At 45.1% G+C, this 6,255-nt stretch overlaps 1 pseudogene; it reads left to right on the top strand.

Annotated features, from left to right (window-relative positions):
* Positions 1–847: 847 nt before the first annotated feature.
* LOC137744443 (enolase pseudogene) lies at positions 848–1,761 on the top strand (annotated as a pseudogene).
* Positions 1,762–6,255: the final 4,494 nt, after the last annotated feature.

Here is a 6,255-nt window from a genome sequence, read left to right as displayed (position 1 = left end):
AAAAAAAAGCATTTGAACTACGTTTCGACTTGATCTCTTTGTTGGAAGGGTATGTAGGTAGCTTGAACGTTTAATTTTGAGTTCAGTCACATCAAAATAAGGTTGTAGTAAAAGTGACTAATGAAGGTCAATATTATTACATTCTTTGTACAAAAAATTACATGTTATTTGTTAAAAAAAAAAAAAAAATATATATATATATATATATATATATATATATATATATATATATAGAGGAAGGGAATGCATGTGTATGTGTTCTCCCAAAATCAGGGAAACTAAATAAATAAATTAAAAAAAAAAAAAAAAAAAAAAAAAAAAAAGAAAGCAAAATGTCGACAAGCCCAAAATGGTGGGCTGGATTGTTGTGTTGAGGACGAAGGCCCATATACCCAAAAGAACCGGACCCTACTCACTCTCAAAGCCGCATGCGATTCCCTCAATGGGCCTTGGGCTTGACTGAGCACTCGTCGGCCTACAAGTCTTCTGGGCTTCAATCTCCAACCCGGTCCCCGAACTCCTCTCTCTCCAATCCCGATCCAGTTCTGGGGTGATCCGCCTCGACGACCACTCCCATAATTCCCACCGACCTTTTCAGCTGAAAATCTGACAGAGGAAGAGGATGTTAGGCTGGGAGCGAACAAGTTCTCGGAGATTGCAAGAGGGCGGCAGCTATCAGGCGCGAGGCGCTGCAGAGGATTACAGGGAAGTCTCTCACTGGTCTGCCATTGGAGGGTTTCGATTACGAGTCAATTTTGGGTGCTGCTGCTGAGAGTTTGGCCGTGGTTCTCCGATTTGCGATCCCGGGAAGTTCTGAAAGCTTCTCCCCCTCCGCCGCCAACACCGACCGTCACCTCCTGCATGCACCACTTTCTCCACTCTCTCACGTCTCTCTCCCTCTCCCTCTCTGCATCCATCCATGGCGACGATCCAGAGCGTCAAGGCTAGGCAGATCTTCGACAGCCGTGGCAATCCCACCGTCGAGGTCGATATCATTCTGTCAGATGGAACTTTGGCTAAAGCCGCTGTTCCAAGTGGTGCATCCACTAGAGTTTACGAGGCCCTTGAGTTGCGCGATGGAGGCAAAGACTACCTCGGAAAGGGTGTATCGAAGGCTGTCAACAATGTTAACACAATCATTGGCCCCGCTTTGATCGGCAAGGACCCAAGCGAACAGACTGCTATTGACAACTTCATGGTTCAACAGCTCGATGGAACTGTCAACGAGTGGGGCTGGTGCAAGCAAAAGCTTGGTGCAAATGCCATCTTGGCCGTGTCTCTTGCAGTCGCCAAGGCCGGGGCTAGCGTCAAGAAAGTTCCTCTCTACAAGCATATCGACAATCTTGCTGGCAACAAGAACCTAGTGTTACCCGTTCCTGCTTTCAATGTCATCAACGGTGGATCACATGCAGGAAACAAGCTTGCAATGCAGGAGTTCATGATTCTTCCTATTGAAGCTTCCTCATTCAAGGAAGCCATGAAGATGGGCGTGGAAGTATATCACAACCTTAAGTCTGTGATTAAAAAGAAGTATGGTCAGGATGCAACCAATGTTGGTGACGAAGGTGGATTTGCTCCTAACATCCAAGAGAACAAGGAAGGTCTTGAATTGCTCAAGACAGCCATCGAGAAGGCTGGATACACCGGCAAAGCTGTCATTGGAATGGATGTTGCTGCATCTGAGTTTTATGGATCAGATAAAACCTATGACCTGAACTTCAAGGAAGAGAAAAAATGATCGTCCCCAAAATCTCCCTCCAGGTTCTCAATCCTCAGGTCCACCCTACGCCTCTCCAAAAGTAGATGCGGAATCTGCTTACAGACTGTGAAAAGTGGTCAGGGCACCGCCATTTTCACTGCGGAGTGCTCCCATTCCTTCCACTTCGCCTGCATCTCCGCCCACGCCAAGAAGAACAGCCTCCTCCTCAACGACCCGTCGACCACCACCGTGGAACTGAAGGACCCGATGAATGCTTCGGCACCCACCAGCACCAGCAACCCCTGCGTTTCTCTATACCTGCAACAACAACACGAAGCAGTCCAAAAATGGCAGCACCCACATGTTTTCTTTCACCCTAAATCTGAAGAAAACCAAAACACACAAGAGCTCCGCTCCCCGCTCCACCGACGAAGTTGCTCAGTCAGCAACGTGAGCTTGGAGGACCCCAACTCAGGGTTTGGGTGGAAACCCTGCCTGTATTTCGCCAGAGGCTACTGCAAGAACGGAGCCAGCTGCAGGTTCTTGCACAGCGGCGGGCTTGGAGACCCCGTCGTCGACGGCGGTGGACAGGTGGTTGTTGGGTCGCCGAACAAGCTTGAGATGACGGAACACTACAAGGCACTTCTTTCTCTCCATTCATGCAGCTCCTCGCCTGCAAGTCCCTCAGCTTCACTCTGGCCGCCGTGGTCAAAATCAGCGAAGAACTTCAGTGACCGCTGTCAAACGACTAGCCGATCGTGAAGCTCGACGCTTTGCACTACTTCAAGCTCTGGCTGTTTCTGCACCTCCGCCATGGCTGCTGCCTTTGAATGTGATCAACAAAATCAAAGTTTGTCAACTCACACCCAAAGATTTCATCCGTCTGCTTGCCTCTGCTGCTGCCTTTGAATGTGATTGACAAAATCAAAGTTTGCCAACTCACACCCAAAGATCTCCTCCGTCTTCTCTCGGACTCGGCCTGGGTTTTCACCCACAAACCTAGCCTTGCAGAGCACCATATTTATAAAAAAAAAAACAAAAAAAAAAACAAAAAAAAAAAAAAAAAAAACATTTTCCTGTTTTTCCTCCCCAAAACAAGGAAATATGTTTCTCCCTTTCTTCCTTTATAATTCCCTTTCTTTCTTTATAATTTTTTATAGCCAAAAGCATTTGCAAATTGTTGTCTAGCTGAAAGCATAGCCAAGTTGGCCACTTTCCGACATTAAAAAAAAAAAAAAAAAATAAAAAAAAAAAATTCTTAGTGATGTATATGTTTTATTTGTATTTAACACAATACACTGATTAAAAAAAAAAAAAAAAAAACATGTCCATTAATCTCCAAGAAATTACAAGTGTGTACAAATAAAATAAAATTAAAAAAAATAATAATAAAAAAAAAAAAGATGGAGCTTTCACAAAGGTTGTTCACGTGAAGCCCCATTACTTGGCAAAACTCTCGGAGCGGGAGGCATCGGAGCATGAGGCATCGGAGCGGAAGGCATCGGAGCTAGAGCATTCCAGGCCTCAATACTTGGCCAAACGCTGGAAGACCCAGGAAAAATATGCCTCTGGAGGAAAGACGAAAACCTTTGACGGTCACTTTGAATCCGACCTTCAGACTCTTGCAGCTCATCAAGCTTCCTCTTCATGCCCGACGAATAGTTATTTGCAAGCACGTGCAAACTTCTATTCTCGTACTTTAGCTGCTTGATCTCTTGCTTGAGACTTTCCACTTCTGCCATCAACGATTCAACCTGACGGGAGCGAGCAAGTAGGCGTTGGCCCATGTTGGACACAGAGCCTGCGCACTGAACACTGAGAGCGAGGGACTCTTGAACGGCTAACTCATCGGACCGTCCTGACAGCAGCCTACTATCTTTCGGAGTGAGGAGGTTCCTAGCTACTATTGTAGCTGTTGTGGCATCCTGCATCACAGAGTCTTCACCTGAAAGAGGACCGTTAGAAGATAAAAAAGAAGGGCGCCATACATTACCTTGAAGGGGTGCAACCGGATCGCTGCTGAGACTCAAATCTAAGCAAAGGTTCGTTGAGTTTGCCATTTTTCAAAGGTGTCCAAAGTGAAGGGTGGACGGAGTTAATTCTCAAAGGGCCGGAGACGATTTTCACAAATGGGAAATCTTCAGAGTGTGTATGTTGGAGTGATCGATACCTCTGTAAAAAGCCAAGCGACACGACCACCGATTCAAAAATCCGGATTTTCCTGCGTGAAGTTCGGCGACGCGTTCGCAGCTTTTCAGAAAACGCGTTCAACTTTGTCAAAAGATATCTGACAAAGTCGAAAACACGTGGATGCCATCATCGCGACTACACGTCTTTAGCCGACAAGCGCAAAGTTCGGCAACGCTTTCTCTGCTTTTCAGAAAACGCGTGCAACTTTGTCAAAAGTGGCACTCGTTCAGAAATCGAAGAGGCGTCGCTCAGAAATCGAAGAGGCGTCGTTCAGATATCGAAGAGACGTTTGTCGACAAGGGTAAAAGAACAAGACCAACACTTGCTATTAAGAAATCCCTATATACGTCGACCTTCATCTTTTATGGCAAGGCAGACCTGAAGAAAATGCCTAACTCTTCCTCACCTCTGAGGGTGCACTCCCAGCAAAGCCTCTCGAAATACACAACTCTTCTTCTTCCTTTGAGAAAACCTATTCAACCTTTGAAGATACCAGATGCCTGGAGTACAGATGACCCAGGAGGAAACGATAGATTGAAGCATGTGCTGATTCATTCACCGCTTCTTCAAAAGCAAAGGTATCTCATATCATCAAGGGCGAAAGCATAGGTATCTCATATCATGTTTTTTCCCTATCTTTTCCTTTGCCCTTGTTCTCACCTGCCAAGACAAGGACAGAGGAAGCAATATGTCGGAACCTCCACTCAAACCAGTTGCCACCAAGGAGTGAAGCACCATTTAAATGCAAAGGTTGCATTCAACTCCTGCATCGGAGGACAAATACTACAAGAGAAAATGTTAAACCTGCATAAGGAAATACCACTTCTGCAAAGGGGAGCAAGTAAGGCAAGTGAAAATGATACATCGAAGCATGTGGAGACAAGCACAACAAATATATGTGCTGATTCATTCGCTGCTTCCTCGAAAGCAAAGGTATCTCATATCATGCTTTTTCCCTGTCTTTTCCTTTGTCTTTGTTATTACTCGCATGGCAAAGTAAAAGAGAGCAGTCAGCGGCACTTGGAGTCAGTCTTCCGATCTGGAACCGACTACCTGGAATCTATTCCTGATTGCTTACCTAGTATTGCTCTCGAGTAGTCATCTTCAACGGTTGATACACTGCCAGAGAAGGGACAAGGAAACTTCAATCTTTCCAACCCTCTTCAATACGAATTGGAAAGATTGAACAAAGAAACAGGTCAACACCTCCACCTCGTACTTGCCTGCCATATCCTGAAAACCGCTCGTAGACCTTTGGGAGGTGGCCAGAAGAATCCTGCTGCCCAGTTCAAGAGTAGCACAAAGGAAAATCAACGAGCGGAGGTGGCCAGAAGAATCCTGCTGCCCAGTTCAAGATTAAGCCTGTGGAAAATCAACGATTGGAGGAAACCAGAAAATCTTCCAGTCGAACTCAAGATCAAGCCTCGATGGCCCTTGAAGAAATTTCCAGCCCAATTCAAGATCAAGCCCCGACGGCCCTTGGATCGACATCTACATTAAGGAACTTCAAAACGCATCTCATACACGTGACAAGCACATGTCAACGACGCGCCTTGAAGTGGGGGCATTTGTAGACATCGAAATTTCGGTGAAATGAATGTTAACCAATAATTAAAATTTCAACGCTTACGTGTCACATAAATTTTACATGTAGCGTGTGACTCAACGAAAAATCGAAATAAATTGGAAAGATCATCAAATAGGACACGTGTCAATATCTGGCAGAAATGATTTATTTCATCTGATTATTTAAATCCAAAAATCAAGTCCTGGAATTCTATAAATAGGAGGCCAAGGCATTCATTTCGAAAAAAGGAAAAAAAGGAAGAAAGGAAGAAAGAAGGAAAGGAATTTACATCACACCAAAACCTTGAAGCCTCGAAACTCTAAAGCTCTCAAGCAAATCCCGAAGGATCAAGAAAACACTCTTCGTTCTTCGTCAAATCAACCTTCAAGATCAAGCCCCAACGGCCCTTGAAGAACTTTCACCAACTCAAGATCAAGCCCCGACGGCCCTTGAAGAAAGTGTTCATCGTTCATCATCCGTTCCTTCAAGATCAAGCCCAAAAGCCCTTGAAGAAATCCACACAACCATTATTCAAGATCAAGCCCCGACGGCCCTTGAAGAAAGTGTTCATCGTTCATCATCCGTTCATTCAAGATCAAGCCCAAAAGCCCTTGAAGAAATCCACACAACCATTATTCAAGATCAAGCCCCGACGGCCCTTGAAGAAAGTGTTCATCAACTGTTCATTCCTAGATCAAGCCCCGAAGGCCCTTTGGATCAACAGCTCATCCACAAACCTACACCCTACGAAGATAGAATCAGAGGATCAAATTACAAAGAGATTGTAACCCCAAAATCA

This window comes from Pyrus communis, chromosome 3, assembly GCF_041283825.1.
Source record: "Pyrus communis isolate YQ-2024b chromosome 3, ASM4128382v1, whole genome shotgun sequence".
NCBI classification, from domain to species: Eukaryota; Viridiplantae; Streptophyta; class Magnoliopsida; order Rosales; family Rosaceae; genus Pyrus; species Pyrus communis.
The sequence above is the reverse complement of the archived record's forward strand: the minus strand, read 5'-3'. Positions and strand labels throughout refer to the sequence as shown.